This window comes from Anser anser (assembly GCF_964211835.1).
Source record: "Anser anser genome assembly, chromosome: 2".
Lineage (NCBI taxonomy): Eukaryota > Metazoa > Chordata > Aves > Anseriformes > Anatidae > Anser > Anser anser.
This window is the reverse complement of record NC_139721.1, coordinates 40,985,510-41,009,445: the sequence shown is the minus strand read 5'-3', so window position 1 is coordinate 41,009,445 and position 23,936 is coordinate 40,985,510. Positions and strand designations below refer to the sequence as shown.

The window sequence follows — 23,936 nt, the reverse complement described above, 5'->3', positions numbered from 1 at the left end:
GCATCCATGGATCATTTTAAACTTCTAGGTTAGTCACTCTTGGTAATGAACCTTAATAAACAAGGCATCCTTAAACCACAAAAAATTGAGCTCTAGTGATCTTCTTGATTCTGAACCTAAGTAGCATGGTAGCATTTACTGTCTGGGTGTTTGTAGCAGCTTGTCATCTCTATTACTTACAGCACAGAGCATAACTGCTTCCTTCAGTAACTGGGGTTTTTGCTGGTTTTGCTCAGCAGAAGATAAAAAAATGCAATGCGAGTCCAAGGCAACAGCAAACTGTAAATGGCTTCCCATACATTTTTTTTCAGATCTACTGCAGTCCCAGCAGACTTTGTAAGCATGCCACGAGAGCCATACTTTCATCTAGAGGTTTTTAATCAGGTGTTTTCACCTCCAAGCACAATAGACACTAAAACAGTTTGCAGTATAAAGTGACTTTTCTAGGTGATTAATATTTTATATCTTTTTCTTGTCATTTCCTTCAAAAAGTATCTTTTTACTTTCCATTCCTATGGAGTCAGTTTTGTTCTAAAGAGCTGTCTCAGAAACACCAGAAAGTGTCTGGAATGGTGGATTCAGCAGGAAAGAAATGGGGTTACAATCATCTCCTCAAGAAAAAGTCCAAGGTGTTGTCTATTTCTGTTGTGTTTTCTTCGGGCCCTGAACTACACTTCCTTAACAATGGGGATAGCAGCAAAGCTGGGACGGAAAGTTAGAAGGAGCACATTATGTAGGCGTATGCGTGGCTAACTTCTTCCCCACGCCTGTTTCTGGGTGTTTCTGCTTTCAGCTACCGCAGTGCCATTCCTTGAGACTTGGAGCAGCATAAACAAGGGCAGAATCAGGCCTCTGGCTTCGCAGCAGCACATCGTGTGGCAGCATGCTGCCTTTGGAGCCAGATGGGCGTTCTGAGCAGGGCATAATGGATTGCAATTGAATTGATATTTTAAGCTAACAAATGTTTAGATCAGAGATGCTCACAACACAAGCACTTACAATACAGGGCTGATTGCAGCATGGCAGAAAGTAGCTAAACGCTGTAATGAGGAAGGTGGTGTCAGCATTTCACTTCTAAATTTCAATTTTCAATGACTTTGAGCAGCTGTACAAATGAATTTTAGCTGAGGCTTGAATAAGGACACAGGCAAAGACCCAGAGCATTCCAAAAAGAGATCCCAATTCACCTCTGTGTGAAAAACCTTAAGTGTCAGAGGGTAGCAAAATCCCTACAAATAGGGTCCTGAACCCGAGACATAAGTGAGGTGATAAGAATGGGTGGAGCTTTGAAAAAGCTCTCCTGAAAAGATCAGCTGGTTGTAATATACAGAGCAGCGAATGAGCTCTAGGAAAGCACACCAGCCTTACCTCATCTAAATGAAAGCTGAAGAACTGGACCACAAGTAAGTTGAACAGTGGCACAGTCACAAGTCTTTTGAGAAAGTGCTCTCTTTAAACCACTAGCCTGCATCAGACATTCCTGTGTCATAAAGGATCACTGAGGCCAAGCAACCAATAAGAATGACCAAGGGCTGAATAATCTTATTAATACTAATGATATTCGGAATTTTAACAGTCAATGCTCAAAATGCAATGATTCTGAAGGTATTTCCACATTTACATATTTCAGAGTTCAAAGTTTCTAGTGGGGAAAAAAGAGAAAAAGAAAAAGAAAAAGAAAAAGAAAAAGAAAAAGAAAAAGAAAAAGAAAAAGAAAAAGAAAAAGAAAAAGAAAAAGAAAAAGAAAAAGAAAAAGAAAAAGAAAAAGAAAAAGAAAAAGAAAAAGAAAAAGAAAGAAAAAGAGAAAAAAACACTTTCTTTATGGCAGGATATTCCTGAACTGTTTATTGTAGAATTTCTCAGACTTTTCAGTGAAGTGTCTTTTATCAGTTAACACAAATGAAATAGGTGGCCTGCAGGTCCAATACATATGACTTGTATTCATCCGTTACTACATTTGGGGAAATCTTCTGCTTTAAAGGCGCATTTTTTTTTTTTTTTTTCCTCCTACTTCAGGACTCATAAATAGGGAATAGACAGCAAGACCAAATCTTCCAGATCATACAATCAGAAGTATTTAAACTGGCTCCACAGAAAAAAATTAGGAAGATCAGACTTTTAAAAATATCTCCCATTTCAACAGTCTTGATATCTGTATACACTGTGAACTGATTTCAAGATTTGATGCTAACTAGAGAGTTCTTTATTCAGCCTTAAAGCAGAAGAGACAGATCACTGCATACAGAGAGGTTAAAAGTAGAATTGCAAGATATTGTGGAAGATGGTTAGACAACTGTCCTAACATGAGTAATTTGTAGAACAGAGTCCTCAACTTGGAAACAATTTCAGTTAGAGACTTCCACACATTTTTCTACATATGATCTATACCTGCCATGAAATAAAATAGCCCTGTTGGCAAGACTGCAGAAAGATGGTTCTCAGATACAAAATTCCTTGTCCCAGAAACTGTATAGAAAACTTTGCCAAATGTCTTCACTTGCAAGCCTGGAAGAAGAGAAAATAAAGATACGGGGAAAGCTGGAATATAATGAAGATAACATCAGATTTTAAGATCAAATCTTTGGGGTGCTATTCCTGTTTCTTCCAGTAACATACCAATAACCCAACACTTTGACAAACACTTTTAAAATTGGGTATCTAAAGTTAGGAAAAGGGATCCATAGCTAAGCGTGCAAATAGGTAATCTGCTTTTCAAATGAACAAGCACATATAACTTTCAAAAATGTTTGCAGTTTTGTGCTTGTAAATACTTTACAACTATAGATGAATTGTCTAAGTATCTGTTAATTCAAATTACTGCCTGCCACATCAGGGAACTGAAATCATAAAACCTTGAAAGACATGAAAATATTCGTGAGTCTTTTTAAGATATCCTGAGAAATCATGATTATCTTGTGACGTGTCTGATGATAATTCAGTAACAAGGTATTTTGCAACCTAGAATATTGCCTTGACTCTGCTAATAAGTGCCATAAAATCATTACTGGATTTTGAATATATGTTTATTTATTTATTAAAAAATAGGGTTGTATGGAACAGATTTTCTGTAATTTTTACTTTTCTATTGAAGTTTATTGTGCCCAACAGACTGTTAACTTGCATATAAGTAGGTCTACATTTTTGTTGCTTGATAAGATGGCCAAGAGGAACGAAATCTTTCCTTAGGGGTAGTATTAATTAACTAATATTTAGTTTTTGATTGCTTCCTTCATAAGGACATAAAAACATACGTACAAGTTCATTAGCATCTTGCCGGTGAATGCTAAAATGTTTATTAGTTTTTCACAGTGACTGTTTGGTGCTGGCTCCAGTTAAACACTGCTGCCCAAAAATTTATTCTCTGGTTTATTAATCTACAGTGACAGACCCTATTTCCTCCTTCTTCCTGTCCTCCCTTCCACTCCCCCTCCCAAACTCACTTTTCCCTCCCTGCCATTGCAGAAGATGCTGGTTTTAAAGGCAATGTCATAAATTTTGAAGCAAAGGGAGGTGACTCTTATAAACAGATATCCTGTTTGAAAAACACCTGTCAAAACCAAATTCTTTAGCTGCTGAGTACTTTTGCATACAATCATTAAAATATATTGAGCCCTCCAAAGCCATTACAGAGGCAGTCATGCTATAAATCACAGTGTGTTTTTTCATGACCTGTCCTAACAGTTAAGGAAATGTTGGGTGTTAGACTAGAAGGGATCTGTCTGGGCCACCAGTCCCACTCTCCTGCAACAAAACACAAAGAAACAAATGAAACAATGCCTAGCTATAAAACACAAAACAGTAATCAACAAAAATAAGAAATATGTCATCTAATTGTGTCCAAAGTGTGGTAAGAACAGGCAAACTGCCCAGAATGATGCACGTATTTATGTATGGAGGGACTCAGGGCTGAGATCAGAGACTTCTTGATAAGGCACCAAATCTATTGTCCTCCAGCCAGGGCATGAGCATTTACGCTGCAGGTGCTCACCTGTTCCAGGAGTACGAGTCCCTGAGGACTTCAGAGGCGTGAATGCCCCACAAATGATTGCACGACTGAAGAGTTATTAAGATGGAATACCAGCTTCATTTCAGTTTGGTTGGCACAGAGAGCAACAGTGGTGGAACACTAGCCCCCAGGCAAGTCCTTGGGGTGCTGACAACCCGCTCCACGGTGCTTTTGCTGCTGTTCTGCAGTGTGACTCGGCTGGTACCCCCGTGTGCTTCAGTCCAGCAAACCCCACAGTACACTGCAGTTCCCGTGGTGTCAGCACTGCTTCAACCATCCCAAAGCCTGAAGACAGCAACTTGTTTTCATTTAATTTGTTCCCCCAGCCAGGGCTGTTACATTCTGAGTGAAATCCTGATCAAATTGCAGTCAGTGACAATAATTCCACTGACATTTTGGGGGCCAAGTAATCACCTTCTGTCTTCTCTCTTTATGTGTGGACCTTAGCAGATCACAGAAAGATGTCCTAAAAGTTATTCAGACTTGGCAGAAGTCTGCATCCATCTCTGCAGACTCTACATTTCCTTTAAGCAATTGCAAAGAAAAAAAAAAAAAAGTTATGTTCATGATCATAAATTGTTCTAGCCAGAGTGTTTCCATGTTCCAGTAAACTTCAAGGTGTCACCAGGGAATACAAATTAAAACTGACTGCAACAGTTGGCTCTATATTTTGTTGTCAGAGAGCAGCATTCATTTTCTTCAGTGCCTGGTTTCTGTTGCATTTCTGCTTAAGAGAAAAACAACAAAAGGAGGTAAGGAAGCAAATCAAGAGAGCATGGCATAAAAGCTAAAATATGCTAAAATTATACCTTCTTGTTGCCATGAAGTTCTATAACCCAAGGACAGTGAAAAATGAGATTAAAAATAGCAGAAATACATTGTTCTATGAAGGGAAGAAAGAGGCCAGCAGGTAAAGGTAGTGGCCAGCAGAGTGCAAGCTCGTAATTGACCCACCAAACCTGAACTTTGTATTTTAATTCTCATCCTTGTACAAACTTCACTCAAAGCTGTTCTGAGATGTAGGACTAAGTCCTTCCCCAACATTACGCTGAAGAAAGACACTTGGACCATATCTTGCTTTCCAGCCAAAGCAGCTTCCTGGAATGCCTGCAGCACCAGCACCATGAGCCCTCACAGCGGCCTGCAGAAGTGTGCAGGCTTAGTGCTGCCCACGGAGGTCACCTCCAGCTAAACCCCTAGGATAACTCATGTTGCAAGACCTGCAGGTATTGCAGGCAGTCTCTCCTACCACATATGTCAGTGACAAAACTGCTGTGGGCCCCGATGAGCAGATCTGTGTCCTGCAGGAGACCAGCCTTGAGCTTGCTTAGGAGCAGGCCGCTCCCCGGCTGGGCTGGGGCTGTTTGAGCAAGCTCTGGGGCACTGGGTCCCCAGCTCCAGCCCTTGGCACAGAGTAGGTCCAAGGGAACTCTACAGGGAGTTCACGTTAACAGTTTGGGTTCAGCTTCGGTTCTTGATAAACAATGGTTTGCACTGCTCTTGGCTCATGTTCGGGTGCAGTGGCTCAGTGCTTTTGACTTATGCTTCTCGGGCATCATCCACTGTCACACGGTTAATGGGAGTGATTATTTCAAATGGATGCTGGTAGAACATGCCAGTGCTTTCAAACATCATTGATCATGTGGCTCAGGTGCTTCTTCTGACTTGTATATTAAATGAGATTATGTTTGTTTTGGCTTGTTGTGTTTTCTGCCAGAATTCAAGCTATCTCCAATGAGCCTGTTTTAGCAACATTCTCCTTTTTGTTGTCTGCTTGGATGCGGTCTTGGTCTTATCCCATTGATTTCAGCTAGCTTTTTATTCACACCTTCTTATAGACACTGCTCTGCATAACCAACTCTTTATAACTTGGAATTTTATTCAAGAACATGAATAGTTAGGTCAGCAAATGGGAAAACTTTGTCTTAAACTAACTATCCCTCAGTCAGTTGTGGAAGAAAAGATTGCCTGAAATCAGCATTACAACAAATGGACAGGTGTCAGCTGCTTGTATGTGCTCCCTAGATTCTCATACGAAGGAAACATTGGAAGCTGCTCAAAAAAAAAAAAAAAAAAAAAGAGAGAGACAGGGATTTATTTATTTATTTATTTTAATTGGGAACATCAAATGTCAACAGTATCCTGCTTACACAAATCTGATACAATTTATGGCCCAGTACTGTTATCCCTACCATCAGCTGCCATGGGAGCTGCCTGAACAATGAGTCTTTATTATGTGTGGAGCATTTCATACCATCTGTGTCCCAGAACACTTTACAGAGACAGATAAAACAGTCTCAGTAAATAACAGCAGAGAATAAATAAATTTAAAAGGTTTAGGCAAAGGAAAGCAGAAATAATTCAAACACTTAGTCAGACATGCAGCACAAAGCACGGCAGTAAATGATGCCATGTATTTCTTTTGAAAATACCAAGAAATTAGAGCAGCTTTTTCCATTTACTCTCTAAAATACTGACATGACTGCTCAAGAAAGCTAAAGAGAATTAGTGTCATAAACAAGCAGTCTGGAGTCGAAAAGAGGCATCCACACAGCGTTAAGCTTTCAGTTCAGGAGATCACCAATCCTGGTGTAACAAGATACTTAAACTGGTCCATGTGATTAGAGTTGCTCAACTGTAGAAAACTGGGCATGTATATAAAAAACTTACTGAACTGTGAAGATAATACTAAGGAAACTGCATGTTAAGGGTAGAATTAATCTCACAGAACTTTAGTTCCGTTTAAAAGTTAGTTGTCCCATTTAAGCTACTTTTGTAGCCAGTTAAGAAAGACAAGTGAGATGGTTTGCCCTTCAGACATGCTCACTTCTCTCCACTAACTAGAATCAGAGCCCAGGTAATTTGTTTATTTTCAGTGTCTGACTTTAAGATGACTAAAACCCAGAGAAATAGTCACATGTTCACTTGTTCTACGTCTTTCACTGCAAGGTAGCTGTTTGGAAAATCTGTGGCTTAGAGAGCTTTCCTGTGGCTGTGTGTTCATACCAGGAGTTTTTATTACTTTATCTGAGAAATCTTGAATCCTAAAATGCTAAAATGCTAAAAGTCAGATTAGCATGAATATTGAAGTAGGATGTCACACTTCAAAAACTTGTGGTCGAACTCACAGCAGTTGCGCGTCAAGCCTGGAGCAATGAGAGACTGCAAATGTTTGTGACTTAATATTTCCACAGGTCATGTACTGAGTTATAATATCTAGGTTGCCCTCAAAAATGACAGAGTGTTGCTGTCTGTAGCAGGAACAGCTTGTTCCACCTGCAACAAGATCAGCCTTGTACAGAAGGTGGTCCAATATGCTACCTTGGGAGTGTCCTTGTACAACTGGTTTGTCTAATTCATATTGGCAGACACAATCTGAATTCAGTGAATCATGAGATACACAAGATTTCATCAGTGAGACCGTTTGGATAGAACACAGGAACACTGGCATCCATGAGCTGTTTCAAAGAGCTGTTAGGGAGGAGAAATGTTCAGTGGCGAGTTAAACCACTTGGTTGCAAGTGCCTCTATTACAAACACTGTATTGGTTTTGATCTGGAAAGGGCATGCATAAGGAAACAGGTTTTCTAGGGATGGAATATGAAATATCTGGCCCAATCTTAGAGCCCGCTTTACCTGGTTCTCAGACAGACACGTGCAGATTCTGCACTATGTTTTGCAGTTCTTGCTTTAGTAATTATAAAAGCCTCTCGTATACTGTAGACGTATCTTCACTGTTTCAGGGATCTTAATAAGGATTGAATAGCAAAACACAAACATTATACTATGTCAGCATAAACAAAGCCACAGTTATATCAAAGGTCCTACAGGCATTGCTCATTTGTACTAACAATTCTTGCTTTGCAATCAAGCGATACATGCCAAATTAATTATTTTAAGCACCTTCCACCACTTGGCACTTATTTTGGACTGCAAATGGGAAAGTGAGGAGAGGACCAAAGAGCAGCGAAAAGAAATTCCTTCACCATCAAATAAGCAAGGCATATGATAGAAGAGGATTTAGGAGACAAAAAGCCCTGAGGAGACTTTTGGAGGTCTCACTAGTTTGTTTAATGGGGAACCATCCAAAATTAAATGTCTGAGAAGCTGGAGGCTGAACAGCTTAAGGTACAGTGTGCACACAGAAACATTGCTGTATTAACTGCTGGAAGAAGCATAAATTATGCATTTCTGATATGTCTCTATAGGCCCTGTAACCTTTTTTGCCCCTTAGGGTGCTCGTTATCTGCAGGAGCAATTAACAGATAGTATCTAGCAGCTAGTGTGATTTCTTACCTTTAGAGTGATTTCAAATCAAATAAAAAGGAGGCTAATAGGGCCAAGGAGACCTGAGCTGTGAAGTTGTTTCTGATGTATGTTGGATAGAAATAATCAGTAAATTGAAGGTACATGCTGCCAGGAAACCTAGATTATGTCTAACTAGTTTTGCTTGCTGAATCTTTTATATTTCTGACAGATATTATTGTTACTGTGAGACAGTATGCAAGTGATACAAATAATGGAAAAAAACTTTCATTAAGTAATTCTGAAAGGACATGTTTAAATTGTCTTACTTCAGCAACTTCAAACTGATTATTCAAAAGATCTGATTTTTGCACTACCAAATAATATTAAAGACAAGAAAAAAAAATAAACACACACTTAGAACTGGTCATCTTAGAAAAAGAAGTTCTGATGACTAGAAATATGCTTAATTCATAAAACTGAGTGGAAATTTTTCAACATTTAAGATATTTGAATAGCTTAGGAAAAGGAAAAAAAAAAGATCAAGTGAAAACTACAAAATTCTAAGATCAAATTTGTACAAAACTAATTATCCTATATCATCAAAAATCTAAATGAAATATTTCTTAGCTGAAAAAGCAGATTATTGAATATAAATCAATATAAATGTTGATACTTATTGAGCTCTCTAATACATGGTCCTCTAATATTATATGTGATACCCCATCATTTTTTTAGTGGTAATGTGCATTAGTTTCAATTCTTTCCTAGTGCATGAAAATCATACTGAATGCTACTGCCTTATATGCACTGAAATACATTGTAAAAGACACAATTTTAAAATAAATGTAAATAAATCATTTTATTTTGGGCCAAAAAACAAAACCAAAACCAACCAAACAAAAAAACACCAAACCCACAAATTTAAAATATATGCCAAAATGTTAATTACTGTCATATCACTTTAGCCCATTGTTGTGGTTTAATCCAGCAGGCAGCTCAGCACCACACAGCCTTCACTCACTCTCCCCGCAAAGTGGGAGAAAACTCTATTACAGCCAAAACCAGGACACCCATTTGAGCCATTATTCTCCAATGCCACTTTTTTACTATCTTTACCGTATAGTGAGTTTGCGAGTCAGATTTTTATAGATTCCTACACCATGCAGAACTTTCTGATTTCATTTAGGATCCAGGCAAAGTCAGAGATCTGGCTGCTGCAATCCTGAACAAAACTGAAGTTTTACATCTCAAGTTCTTGGTGCTGGGGATATTTTTCTCCTATGAACTTCAAAGTCTTGAACATTTGAAAAAAATATGCTTGCCAAAAGCCTTGATTTTATCATAGTTTTCTGATGATTTGTTAATGAACTACATCAAATTCAAGACTTTATATTTTATTATGTTTAAAATAAAAAAATAATTCATGTGACTGGAAGTATCAACTCTTTGAAATAATTTAACTGCATTTGGGAATAGTATAAGAAACTGTCAGGGAAAAATCTTGGACTCATTCAGTTCACCAGGAGTTTGTCCTTGCTCACATTGTGGCCAGGATTTCACTTCCAGGAATAGCAAAACCAGGTAAGAAAGGAGATGTGTAGAAACATGCTTTTATTTTTCTCAAAATAATTAAAATAGCTATTGATCCTTAAAAGTATGTTTAAATTATGATTAAAAGCACAGTTTCATCTTGCATACAGAAACAACAGCAGCTTTTTCTTCTTCTTCCTTTTTTTTTCCTTTTTTATTTTTTATTTTTTATTTTTATGAGTCAAATGATACAGAGCTTTCATAAGCAGAAAAGGATGATATTCAGCTTCCAAGGAAGGGACATATTTTGGCTGACACAGCAGAGGCAGCCTGGTTAGCATTTAGGACAACAAAGACAGTCATCTAATTCTGGTTGTTGCTGTCCTCCTCTACAAGAGATAGAGAAAGTAGACCAGGAAAGAGGGCAGTCATAAGGTCACAACTTTGATCTTGGAGGATTTCAATTATTCAGATATTGATTAGGATGACAATTACACAAAAGCTACAAAAGCTAGCTCCTCTGTACAAAAAGAGGAACACATTTGAAAAGGTTGCCCAGAATTGCTTTCTTTAGCCATTTGTTGAGGTGACTGCATAATGAGAGCTTATTTTAAAAAGTGCCTTAATAGATGTGACAGCTGTGATAAATAAGCTGAGTTCAGGAAAAAGCGAAACCTTTCTAGAAGTGGTTAAAAATCTGCCTTGTGGTGTGGAAACACAACATTTGTTTCACCATCACAAGAATTTAAACTACTTCCAGAAACTCCTGTTAGGTTACAAATTGTTAGAGATGACCATACTCCTTCCCATGATATTGTCTCTCCCCTACATTAGCTCTGAATAGGTCTCTGTGCTCACCAAATTCCCTAAAAAGTTAGATCTGAATCAAGAACATACTACCAACACAAAGCCCCATGTATCTCCATGTGTGTGTGTAAAAATACTTACTTATTCATCCACCTAATATTAGAAGGATTTTTTGGGGACTGATGCCTTGCATTCTGCATTTGCATTCTGTCCAGGACAATGTGTGATTATGCAGTGCACCGAGATAAAGATTTTGATCTGGCTTTTTTGCCACTGTATGGACTTTCTGATTCCAAACTGGGTGATCCTGTGAAAAGTCCACCTGTGTAAAGTAATTCTGATTCCCATTGTAGTTCCATAATCAGCTGGAACATCCTCAAAAATTGCCACAATGGCAGTTTAAATTTCCTGTGCAGTATAGATTTAAATACATTGTTCCATAGTCGGTGCCAAATAGGTCAGTAGAAGTGAAATCTTACTCAGTCGGAATATGATCCATCCCTACTATTGAACTGTTTACTCATCATACAGAGACAGCATTTCTTACCTACCGCAACAAAGGTTTTTCCAGGAGTTTCTTTAAGCTAAGGACTGCTTCTGGGACAAAGATTCCGGACCACATTTACAATTAAGCCCTTATATTTTTCTAATGCTTCAACACAGGCTTAATTTATAATTTATCAGAGGATTTAATGCATTTTTATTTCTTCATTTTCAAGAACTGGAACGTGAAAACACTGGTATTGCCTTTAGCACCACTGTTTACCTAGCATCCTTGTGCCCCATTTTAGCCAAAGGTGATTCCTCTGCAATTAAAATGGGATTTCATCTATTTCCAGCCTCTTTCATGCCGCTCCTCCGACACAATCTGTAATGAGCAGTTGGTGTCCAGCTGGCTCAGTCGTGTCCAGAATCCTGAAATTCCAGCCTCTCCCTTAGCTCAGGGATGCTGCTTGTCAGCCGCTGCATGTGCATATTCAGCCTGGGAGGGAAATCCCTGCAGAGGCTAGAGGTCTCAGTAGCATCAGCTCTATTTCGAGGAGCTTTAAAAGGTGCAGATTATTTTAGAGCCCAAGAATCGCCTAAAAATACATTGCCTGTACGAGTCCAAAGTCGAAACAAGGGAGCTGTGAAGCATGATTTGCTGCTCCTGTAGGCCACAGCAATTTTTGTGTCAAACAACCAGCCTCCACGTGCCTGCTAGACGAAGCAGCCCAGAAAAACCCTTCCAGGTGCTTTATGCACTGTAGAGAGCAGGAAAAGGACTATTCACCTGGCAGATCCCATTTGTCTTTCACTGTCAAAATGTGCAGGAAATCCTTCATGCCTTGCTTAGGCTTCGGTAAGACAAACGAAGAGAGCAGGCACTAAAACGTACCCGGGCTGGGCTGCTCTGGGGCTGAAACTCCCCCAAAGCAGCATTGCAGTGCCATCTAGTGAGAGGCACCAGGGCTGGGAGCAGCTCGAGTATTAAAAGCTCGCCGTTTACAATTCTTGACCAGATCTGGCCCTGCTTTACCTGTGCAGCTCCAGCTCCAGGTTGCACAGCTGTAGGCATCCTGTGAGTAAGTTTTTAGAGAGTTCCCTTCAGGGGGAACAGTGCTTGGGCTGAACCTCCAGGGGGGATGGATGGTGGCCCAGTTCCTCGCCAACCTCTGCGATGCTGCAAAGCAGTGGAGTTATACATACCTCTGCCAAGTGCAGCTTTAGCTGTTCCACTGAAGAGCCTGAAGGAGGGAGAGGAGGTGTGGATGGCTCGAGTAGTTCAAAGCAGAGACTTCAGCGTTTTAAACACTTCAGAGAGATCCCAGGAAAGCGAGGCTTGTTCTTGCAGGAAGAGATTTGGAAGCCTTATGGTGGCTTCTGTGAGAAAAGCTGAGGGCTGAAAAGATGCTGCTGTGGATATGATCTAGAGATTGCAAATCCAAAAAAAAAAAAAAAAAAATCAAATGGGAATTCAGGTCAAACTTTATCCTTCACATCTATGATAGTAAATATACTACCAGATACTGGCATTGAGAGCAGTAAAAACAGACAGGTGAAAGGGATGCTGAAAGCAACTGGATGCAGAGAATAACAAGCAGGAGGCTACAGCAAAGGAGTGCTCATATCTGCTTGCAGAGGTCGGGCTGCTTGCTCATCCCTGCTGGCTGCCTTAGCTTGCTTGCTGGGGCTGTTAATGCATGGTGTGCCTTTAATGCAGTCCCAAACTGCTAAAAGAAATCACAGCAAGGCAGATTTGTTATATTTCTTGGCAAAAACAACTCCACAAATAACAAATAGTCAAGGCATCAAAATTCATATCCATTTTTAGGAAAAGATATGCACACATTTATTACCAGTTTTAAATTCTTTATAATATCAAATGTAGCTACATCCAAATCCAGAGGGAGTCCCCTGCAGAAAAAAGGGAAATATATTGCATCAGTATTTCATTACACAGTCCACTGATCACAAAACACATCCACTCAAGGCTTACCCCAGAGTCCCTATGCAACACGCTTCTCACTCTGAACAAATGCAAGCTCCAGAGTCTCAGAAAAGGGAGTTTAAACCACAGTCTTTCATTGTAGCATCTTGTGCCCTGTAGATAATTAACACACTTCACAAACCTCTGGTTAAAATTTTGTTTTGTTTTTTTTTGTTGTTTTAATCTTGCCTTGTCACCGAACGTGTACATACTGCAAAAATGAAAATACATTCATTGAGTTAATGATTTTGTGGACTGACATTCAGTATCTCCTGTATTTTCTGCCTTCCCTAATAACTGCCTCAGCTATTGTCTGCCATATTTACTCATTTTGGAATATAGGAACCTCCAGCTTCTGTGTAACAAGCTGAGAGTAACGTGTCTAGGAGCAAGCTGGCAGGGTATCACCTCAGCCCCAGAGGTATCATCTGGCCTATTCAAACTTCTTTATATTCCCTTTATGGTGGTTATATGGGGAAAAGGAGTTGAGGAGGCAAGACTCAAGCAAGTTAAATTCTCTAAAAAATGCCCATTTAATGCATCAAGGTGGTGGTTCCTGAAATGGGCATGAGAAAACAAATATTTTTCCTGCTTCCAAATATGACAGATTTAGTAAGTTAAGAGATCATGATGCTTACCTTAATGGACAGAGTGACATACAAAGTCTGATCTCTGCACTCTGTGCAAAGTAGGTATTAAATGTGGTTAAACCGAAAAGGTATTTTTCAAATACCCACTTTACACAGCCATAAACCACTTCAAGAGGTGGAAAGCAATGAGAAATCAAGCTCCCAGTGATGAAGAGAGCAGTGGTATGCAGGGACACTATGCTATTCAGTGACAAAGTGGTTACAGTGTAATGCAAATTGTTCACTTTAACATTGAAGCTGCCTGAAATGCTCTCACTCCTGGTTGCATAACAAACCCAAACTCAGATACTGATTGCTTTCCAGACTCAAGCACCATTCAGCTAAAACATCACTATTGTTCAGACTTTTGAGAAATTTGGAGCAGTTTATGCTGTTAAAACAAGATTCTAGTTTCTTGGTTTGATTCAAACTGTATGAATTTAGAACTGAGCAGAACATTTGTGTCAAAAAAGTTAATAGATGAAAGCATCCTGTTTTCTTCCCACAGATGTTCTACTACAGTTGCAGTTTCAACAGTGTGTCTTTCATGATATGTTGTCTCTTGAAGCTGAAATTTGGAGTGTAACTTTGAGAACATAAAGATGAGAAATTGGAATCAGAGACTGTACCATAACAGTCCTTATGGGAAATTTCTACAGAGCTGAATAGCATTTAAGTAAGCAGGGTTCTGTCAAGGTGCGTGTAGGAATATGTAACTTTCTTCATTTTTCTTTAATTAGTATTTTGCATTGAGGTAGTATTTATAAATAGTTGTTAACTTTCTCAAATTGTACTATGCATTATCCAAGCATACACTGAAAGTGAAAGGGAAAATAAAGAGTCTGGTTGCTATCAGTGAAGGTAAAAAACAGGTTCATAACCAGTCAGCTGCCTTGCCCATCTAATGGGGATGAGATTTACGGAAGAACAAAAAAGAGTTCCGTTCTGAATCTGGGTATTTTACTGAAGTTCTTTCTGTGAGTGAAAGAGACCGGAGAAAGAAAGACTATAAAAGAGCGTCAAAAGACGTGGGTTGGTGGACAATGGAGAGCTGTATTTTTGGCAAAGCAGAGGCAGAGAGAGGAACAGAAGACAGTAGATGAGCTAATCACGATGACAGTTACAAGGAGGAATGTTGACAGGTCTTGCCCTTAACTAGAGGGTAATCTCACTGGGGTGTGGAGCAGGATACTTTAGTTTTGTAGGTGATCTGTTTGGGACCTGAAGTTAATATGAGTAATAATTACACTGGCTTCCTGAAAAGGACTGCAAACCATATTACTGTCTGCTCTCTTGTCTGATGGTTACATCTGGCTAGCACCACAGGCCCGTTGGCCACAGCTTAATAAGATCTGGATAAAGGAACAAAAGTGAAGAGCCACTTAGAGACTCAACACTGTGAGAGCTGAAGAGCTCGGTGCACACTAAGTGCCTTGGAGTGCCTTCCCTATGGCTCGAGTACTGGCACAAGGGCAGCTCTCCCAGTTTTCCACTGTTTTATTCAGCCTCGACAGGCTTAGGTTTCCCCTGGTCTTACCTTAGTAACACAAAAACACTTCTTTGTAAGCAAAAGCTGAAGACATCATCCCTATCCAGACACCTGCAGAGCAGAAGCTGTTGCTACATAACAAATGTGTCACAAATGTGAAGCTATTTCTTCACCTAACTGGCAGCAGGGTTTGTAGCAAGTGTCCATCCTTCTCTTTGCATTCCTAATCTTCCCTTTGTGGTACTCGTGTGTGTGCATCACAGTTTAAGGCAGCTGTAAGCCTAACAAGAGGCACTCCTCTGCACTTTCTTTATGTGAAGCCCTGCTGGCCTGCACACAGGAGAGGACAGGACCAGGAAATGCCTCACGACTTGTCATCCACCTAAAACAGCAGGCTGGGATGCACCACCCTGGTCTCTTACAACTGATGCACAGCCTAGTGCCCTCTATCCCCTTTCACTCGATCACTTACTAAACTTGTACAGGAGGTGCTGGTGCTATGAGGAAGACAAGCTGGGAGCAGTTTTTTGCACTAAATATGGGCTAAACAGGGGTGACATGCAAAAGTGTGCATCATGGATGGTGTGTGGGGTAAAATGCCAGATGACTGGGGAAGGGTTAGAAAAGACAAATGGAGGAGGGCCACCACATTTGAGTGTGATATGCAAAGCACTGAGAAGCTGCAGGTCATGCTCAGTAATGAGAAAAAAACAGAATCTGAACTGGAAACATGTATGGACTAGAATCATGCATGCACCTGGGGAGAAAGTCAGAAGATGTGATCACTGAAATGACTAAAACATCACCGTATTTTTTGTATTATTATTGTTTGTTTGTTTGTTTTTTGAGAGCCGGAGTCTGACAAATACCAATCAACAGAAAGCAACAGTAAAGGCTGGGAAGCAGGAGATCAATGGGACAGAAACATTAAAGATTAGCTTTAAGCTGTCATGGTGACAATGAAGCAAATGACAGAAGAGAACTTAAGAGGAAGAAAACCCTAAGGAGATTTTTGAAGGTTTTGCACAAGGTAATGGTAAGCCATCCAAAATGAAAGGCCTGAAAAGCTGGAGGCTGATCAGAGGAAGGCAGACTGTACACATAGAGAGAAAGAGATCTGTTCAGTACAAGACCAAGCAGTACAGCTCTTCAGCTGCAGCTGACCCAGCTCTGTTGAGACCAGGCACCTTCTTACAAAGCCAACAGAAAACGCATCTGGGCACTGACAGGAGGATGAACCACTGCTGGCCAAAGACTTTCATTTCATTCCTTGTAACTGGGCTCAAGCAACCTATGCTGAACCACTGGATTTACCATCTACAAGGTGGTAAAGGATCCCTACTGACGTTTATGCAAATAGAATTAAAACTCCTTCCATGAAGTGGAAAGAAATGTCTGAATATGAGTCAGGCAGAGACGGGGACTTTGCCAGTGCTAGTACTTGTTGCAGTATTATTGGAACAGGTTGCCCAGGGAGATGGTGGAGTCACCATCCCTGCGGGTGTTTAAGGAGAGGTTGGTTGTCACACTTAGGGACATGGTTTGTGGGTGACATTGGTGGTAGGGGGACAGTTGGACCAGATGATCTTGGAGGTCTTTTCCAACCTTAATGATTCCACGATTCTAAGATTATGTTACAGTGCACCAAGCAGGAGAAAAGAAAAGAATGCCGAACTGAGCAAAGGAACATCAAATCTAGCTATGCAGAAGTAAGCATGAATTTCTTACTAGTTTTGTAAATAAAAGTTTATAGGTTTGGTTGCCTTGAACAAATGGGTGCAAAACCAAATAAAAAACATAGGTCTGAAATTCCTTCTCAGAACGGTTAGGAGAAAAAATAAACAGCAAATGATAGAATCAGAGGCCAACTGAGGTTGGAGGGGACCTCTGGCAATCATCTAGTCCAAACATCTCACTCAAAGCAGAGCCATCAACCTAGAGCTAGTTGCCCAGGACCGAGTGAAATGAATCAATTTCATTATTAATTTTGGTACTAAAAGAGGATGCTTCAGCAGACTATTTACTGTTATAATGACTGTCATACAGTGCCTGGGAATCTGTGCAATGTGACATTTTTACAATTTTTCCATGCAATTTTTCAGGAATTGAAAAATGAATGATGTGCTCCTAAACACTGCAGCTTGTTTAAAAAAAATAAATCATAGGTCATGATGATCTTGTTTTAGATTAATAGAGAAAAATGATTTATTTTTCTAAAGTTTTTAACTTTCCTTATCATTTGCAAAGAATGCCCGTTTGTTCTACCACAGCTTGGGCAACTGCAGCATCCTGGCATGGTAGTTTTACCCAGCTGGGCAGCTGAACTCCACTACAAACACGCTCTCACTCCCCCTCCTCAAAGGGAAACGGAGAGAAAATACAATGAAAAGGGTCTCACAGGTTGAGATAAGGACGGGGAGATCACTCAACAGTTATCGTCATGGGCAAAACAGACTCAACATAGGGAGATTAATATAATTTATTGCCTATTAGTAACAAGCTGGAGCTGTACAAAACTAAAAGCAAAACAAAAACACCTTCCCCCAACCCACTCTCTTCTACCTCCTCCCCTGGAGCAGCACAGGGGAATGGGGAAGGGGGGTTGCGGTCAGTCCCTGACGCTTCGTTTCCGAAGTGTCTTTCCTCCTTCTGAACTGACCTTGGGGTCTGCAGGGCTGGTTCTCACTCCTTGTTCTCCCAGCTGCTGTTGCACAGCAGGGTTTTTGTTGTTGTTGATTTTGTTTTTGTTTGTTAGTTTTTGTGTTTTTTGTTTGTTTGTTTGTTTTTCCATTTCTTATATATGGTCCCACAGAGGCAAAATACCATCGCTTATTGTATCAGCTCTGGCCCTTTGCAGCCAGCTGGAGCTGGCTCTGATCTTACATGGAGCAGCTGCTGGGATCTGCTCACAGAGACCACCCCTGCGGCCCCTCAGCTACCAAAGCCTTGCTGCATAAACACACTACACCTGGATAGGGGCAGCACTCCATTCTGATTCCAGAAATCATTAACAGAATGGGACTTTATAAATTGAAAATAATTTTAATAGAATCACTGTACATTAAAGACAGAATTGAGCAAAAGGCATAGTACATACAAACTTAATTTCATGAAGATTATTAAAAGATAAAGACACTATGTTCAGTCCAATAAATACACTCATTTTGAGAAGTAAAATTTTCAGATAAGGAAAAATATTCATTTTCTCTGTTTTATTTCTTAGCCTTTATTACAAGTAACAACTGGAGTGAAAATTTATCTCTGCCTTCAGGTATCCAAGGGTTTTAATCTCTGTTGGAAAAAAGAAATTTCTGATGGGTCACAATTTTTTTCTGTGCAGTCTCCAAAATAACTTGGCTATGTTGATTAGCGTTGCTATCATAAAGGTAAAAGGTTAGTTAGGAAATGTAGCTTTTCTGAGGTGTATGCTTATTTTACATTTAGGCATATAATTGGATAGTTATATTACAATATTAAACTGTGCAGTCAAGTTGGTCATTAAATCATCTTTCTCCTTATTTTTCTTTCTATTAACAGAAGAGTATTTTAAATAGATCTTCAATGTTTCTGTGCATGACAGAAAAATATTCATAACACATTTCTTCAACTTTGGTAGAAGTTTTACATGACTGTGATAAAATCCTACCATTATGGGTTGGCCCCAGCCAGCAGCCAAGCACCCACACAACCTCTTGCTCATTCTCCCTTTTCCCCAGGTAGATGGGGGACAGAATAGGAAGGGGAATAAAAAAAAAAGAGAGAGAGAGAGAGAGAGAGAGAGAGAGAAAACTCCTGGGTTGAGATAAAGATAGCTTAATAACTGAAGGAAAGAGAAAAAATATATATAGTGAAGCAAAGGCAATCACCCACCAGCTCCCATGAGCAGACTGCTACCCAGCCAATCTCTGAGCAATGGCCACCTTGTAAGCCCAACCCCACACCTCCTTTTTTTAATGCCATTGATTTTGCTTAACTTTTTATAAGTTCATTTTTAGAGTGAAGCTGGCAACTTCATATTTGTCTATGAGCATCTTGAGTTCAATGTTCAACAATAAGTAGACCTCAATGCATTTAAGTGGCTTCCCTGTCCATAGCTTTAAGGCTGCTTTGTTGTATTTTGCTTATGTGGGAAGCTGCCTTGCTACCTCAGTGCATCACCACAGCAATTAACCTGAACAGAATGCTGTCCAAATAATGCTTTTTCATGTTTGTTCATTGGTTCAGACTTCTGTGGTCCTCCATATTAATGTTTCTGTATTTCCGTCTTCTTTTGTCAGTTTTCCCATTCTCCACATGTACATCTTTATCTATATCGATCTATATCTATATCATCTATATCTATATCTATATATACCTATCTAGTTATCTATCTATATCAGTATATCTTTGTGTACCCACATACAGGAAATAGGGCCAGGGTGTGGTGTACTTGGCATAAAATGTCCCCCCAGACCACCAGTGCTCTCCCAGGCAAAGGCTTGACATACCTGTGAAGTTAGTACAGAACCAGGGTCTATTTCCAGAGGGCAGTTTGGATGAGACTGCAGAAAGGAGACTTTAGACATAGGAGTGCATGCAACTGTTGGCCTATTTTATTCAACAGTCTAGACATATTTCTGCACCATATCAAGGTATTTTCTTCTACTTCATTGCCTTCCATCCACCACCATTCTTGCTGTCCATTTTCTTGCCCCTTTGCGTCACTCACTCTTGTCTTCTTACAGTTATATTGTGTAACCCCCAAATAAATCTTCTCTAAGGGCCTTCTGTCTCCCTGGAAACAGTGGGAACTGATGCTCGTTTTACTAGGGCAGCAGCATGCACAGCAAGCAATGCCCACGTCTTACCTCCTTTGAGCGGGGACTATTCCAGAAAAAGAGAAATTTTGCAAAACTGAAATAGGGATATTCTCTGAAACTAAATTGGACAGATTAAAAATATATCATGATAAGATCAGAGGGGCTGACGATGCTGCTATTCCAGGGTCATTTGCCAGCAGGTGCCAATATGTAAGGTAGCAGCTTGTCTCATCACCCTGATACCCAGACACACCTCATAGGAGGGAAGGAATGTGACATTCCTTCAGATCCCATGCAGTGAACTGTCCCCTCTCTCTGCAGCTGCTTGCATATGATATCAGCTAGAAGAAAAATAAGGGGAAATGGCAACAGGCAGGTCCATACTGACACACATAGGTGCTGTCATGGAGCTTGCACAGAACTCTCAAATTTCTGTGTAGGGTCAGTATGTTCGGGCAGTTGGCTGATCCCGCTGGGTTAATTGCCTGTGGGGGACAACAGAGACACTGAGGCGTCGTTTCCTCCTTGGGACAGGATTAGAGGGATGGGGACAAGGGTGCAGTGGTGCCAGAGGCCAGGAGAGGGAGTCGGAACCCATGTGAAGGAAAGGGAGCAGGAAGAAACCCCTCCACACCTGCTTCCTTGGTGGTGGGATTGATGGGTGCTCTCCAGAAGCCACATCAGGGGTGGCCACATGATGAGGAGGAGGAAGCCAAACCCGTGCTTGACCAGCCCCATGGTGCTCTCCCTGGGGCCGGCAGGAACCCTGGCTGCCGGTAGCATAGCCTACCCAAAATGCTTCCCGCAAGGAAAGAGCCTCCCTGCCCAGGACGTTGTATCCTTGCCTATCAGCTCAGGTCGGCAACTTGCTGCCTGAGATGGCACATGCTGAAATGAGAAACGTTTGATAAGTGAGTTTTCAGTGGTATCATCAAGCAGGCAGCAGCAAGTGGATTTTACACTTGGATTGTGAATTATTGTGACCATTTTGTGAAGTGTTTTGTGGACAATCAGATATGGTCGTTTCTGTTTATGTGCATGTGTGTGAAACCGTGTGTATATACCTACTGGATTTTTCAACCTATAAATAGTTTATCCATGTCTATATTTTATATAGGTACATGTGATTAATTATACAAATAACTAAATATATTTTTATCCAATCTTGTGATTCCCAAAACATGCACCCTCCTGCAGACTGTAATCAAAATGTCATCCACTTTTCCCACCTTTATAATGTGAAAATGGTGCAGACTGTGGATGTGTGTAACTTTTAAACTGCACTTCCTTACTGCTGTGTACTCTAGCTATGAAATAATGTTTAAACACTTTCAGGCTTCAGTATAATATAAATGGTGTGATAACTTTTGAAAAATCAGACCAAGACGAATCAAAGAGGAACTTATTTGTTCATTTGTTTTGGTTTTGGTGTAAAACTGAACTGGCCTTGATAGGCTGATTTTTAAGTGTTTAAAGTGAGTTGAAGCCTGTTTTTCAAGTTTCTAACTTGTTTTTCAATATAGGTAGCATGTGTTTTTATTTATTTATTTATTTATTTTGTGGGGTTTGTTTTGTTTTGTTTTGTTTTGTTTTCAAATTTATTTCAAGCCTTGAAAAGTTCATGCATTGATGTCTGATAATATTTTCTCTCCTTTATTCCTCCTATCATTCTCCTTCTTGAACCCTGAGAGGAACTGTCTAGGAAGATCTCTTCTCAGAAAGAGCAGTCAGGCACTGGGACGGGTTGCCCACGGACATGGTGGTGTCACCATCCTTGGGGGTGTTCTAGGAAAGGTTGGACGTGGTGCTTAGGGACATGGTTTGGTGGGTGATATTGGTGGTAGGGGGATGGTTGGACCAGATGGTTTGAAGGACTTTTCCAACCTTAACCATTCTAAGTATCCTTACTCTTTTTCCTGATATCAACACATAGGTCCCTTTGAAACTAAGAGCAGATTAAAAATCAACTTTACTGGTGAATCAACCAAAGTGAAAACAGTCACTTCCAATGTGAGAAATAACTGTTTCATCATCTTTGTCTCTGAAGAGAAGGCCCGGGGGGTTCTCATCAAAGTCTATTAATACCTGAAGGGAGGGTGCAAAGAGGACAGAACCAGGCTGTTCAGTGACTCCAGAGAGTGCACTGGCACCACCGGGGATGCACTGCAGTGAGTCCAGAGAGTGCACTGGCACCACTGGGGATGCACTGCCGTGAGTCCAGAGAGTGCACTGGCACCACTGGGGATGCACTGCAGTGAGTCCAGGCTGTTCAGTGGTGCCCAGTGGCAGGACAAGAGGCAATGGGCACAAGCTGTGCCAACACAGGAGGCACCCTCTGAACATCAGGAAGCACTGCTGTGCTGTGTGTGTGATGGAGCACTGGCATAGGTTGCCCAGAGAGGTTGTGGAGTCTCCCTTCCTGGAGACATCCAAAAGCCACCTGGACAGGGCCCTGGGCAGCCTGCTCTGGGTGCCCTGCTTGAGCAAGGGTCAGGCCAGATGTCCTCCAGAGGTTTCTTCCCACCTCAGCCACTCCGTGATTCTACCCTGCCATAGACTCCTTGCAAGACAGTCATCACCTTGCTGCCACAAATATTTCTTAACTAATTGCATCATACCAGCACTGACGATACAAGATTTACCTCACTTCAGTGAGCCTTGTGACAGCACCGTGGGTTGTTAGCCGGCTTTGTCCCAGCAGCAAGTGGGTGCTGTGGGCAGCTCAGCATGGGGCAACTGCCCCGGGGGTGCCCGCTGCCTCCACAGCTCAGCAAGGACTGGTCTGAACATAGCTGGAATGTTTTAGTAAACTTGTTAAAATGTAAAATTACACTGTTTCATTGTAGGAGATAAAAAAATAATGATACTGAACACCATGTTTAATATTTACTGAATGGCCCCAATCAAAATCAGATCTTTTCCAGGCAGACTGGGAAGTCATGGATTAAAGCAGGTAATAATTCTTTCAAGCATGCCCACCCCACCTAAACACACAAAAAAATAACCATCAGCTGAAGACTGGGTGCACAGAAACAGGCTTGGGATGCTCCTGGACTTCACAGTAGTCAAGTGAGGTGGCATTTGTGTGTGTTAGTGTCTTATTTTTACTCCATGTACCTTAAGCTTAGGAGAAATGTATTGCATCAGGCTGAATGTCAGCCTCAGAGCAATGCCTTGCTGTGGGATTTTCCAAGGTTTCTATGACTTCATTTTTTGTGCTCCAGGAATGACAAATAATTCCTCATCTCACACCTTCCCCTCACACAGCAGGCATGAGAATCAAGTGGATGAAATTCCTATATTTTGGTAGCATCTGACCCACCTTGACAGCTTATGTTGGGTCACCTTTGAAAAACAGTGACAACAAAGTCTCTAGGAGAATGAAGTACTTAGGATTTTCTCTTAACCTTTTTTTTCCTTTTTTTTTTTTTTTTTAATCTTGGTTCCATTGTCTACTGTATCCCCTGGTGCCAACATCAAAACAAACCAACCAACCAAACAAACAAACAAAAAAAGTCACCCCAAGAAGGGGCTTTCTCAGTTGAAAACACGTATTAAATGTTCTGTGATTATGATGAATTGTGGAGCTGAGATCAGACAAGTGTGCACATAATGTTTCCATTATTTTGTCCTCTTTAAATTAAAGCTTGATGAGAATCAATGTCAGTGTCCTTGCCCTTGTGAGAAGAAAGGCAATACTTCACCCAGAAGTATGAAAGTGGTCGATACTTCTAAATGGAAATAGTTAGAGATGTAGTATGTATGTATGAAATACTAAACCTACGGCAAGGGCACAAAGTGCCCACCTGCTGTCTGAACATGGATAAAGATATGTGATTTTGACCCCTGTTCCTTTATTGCAAACATGTAAGAGACTTTCATGGGAAGGCAGAGCTGAACTGGCTTTACTGTCCAAAAATGACAGAGTGAGAATGAGCAAAGTATGTTTGTAGCAGAA

At 40.6% G+C, this 23,936-nt stretch overlaps 1 protein-coding gene and 1 long non-coding RNA gene across 2 annotated transcripts in view; one reads left to right on the top strand and one right to left on the bottom strand.

Moving 5' to 3' along the window:
• Window positions 1-23,936, top strand: part of XKR4 (XK related 4) — a 232,904-nt gene that overhangs the window by 151,507 nt on the left and 57,461 nt on the right. The window lies entirely within an intron of this gene.
• Window positions 4,532-23,386, bottom strand: LOC310894062. Its single transcript, XR_014579544.1, has 2 exons — window positions 13,071-23,386; window positions 4,532-12,988 (listed from the first exon to the last, which is right to left on the bottom strand). It is a non-coding gene; the product is annotated as an uncharacterized lncRNA (long non-coding RNA).